Source organism: Beta vulgaris, chromosome 2 (genome assembly GCF_026745355.1).
Source record: "Beta vulgaris subsp. vulgaris cultivar EL10 chromosome 2, EL10.2, whole genome shotgun sequence".
Lineage (NCBI taxonomy): Eukaryota > Viridiplantae > Streptophyta > Magnoliopsida > Caryophyllales > Amaranthaceae > Beta > Beta vulgaris.
The window spans coordinates 11,600,919-11,601,634 of record NC_079203.1 but is presented as its reverse complement, the minus strand read 5'-3'; positions in this window follow the sequence as shown (position 1 = coordinate 11,601,634).

The window sequence follows — 716 nt, the reverse complement described above, 5'->3', positions numbered from 1 at the left end:
TTAGACTTTAGTTACAAAAATCTAGACGTGTTTTGGTGGTTTAATAATGACACTGTTGAGTAAATAATAATGGGATTAAATCAAAACCTCTTAGACAATATATTGGATTTGGAACACTAAAAAGTTAAATTTCATGTCATACAACATGTTTTTGGCAGGCGTCACATTTTTTGGCGTACTCCATGACATCTTTTTCATGGAGTCATGGTGGGCCGATAGTAACCCATTTTTAGTTCTTTGTTGGATAAAATTCTGCCACCGTAATGATTATTGCATTCGCCATCATGTAATTCGCGAAAGAAAATTTGAACATCGTTTTTCTTCAGGCATCCTAAGTAGAGAGTAGAGACTCACAGCTCACTTGCGGAATAAAGTATTGTCAATTAGAATGAAATGGGATGCTCTCACCTTGAAACTTCGTGTGTCCCCAGGCGGATTAGGTAAGCTGTCTTCCTTTAGCCATTGGATGAATTCTGACGTCCAATTTGTAGATTGCATGATGTGCACAATTGGATGTTGCTTAAGTTAATTGTCGTTGAGATAAACCCGAGGTTTTCCAGGCATCTGCTTCAACATTTTGTTCTCTTTGTATTTATTTGATCGAAAAATCGTCAAACTTGCTAGCAATATATTTAATAATGTCCAAATATTTTGCCATCTTATGATCTTTGGCTGCATAAGATCTGTTAAACTGATTGAAAATCAACAAAGAATTA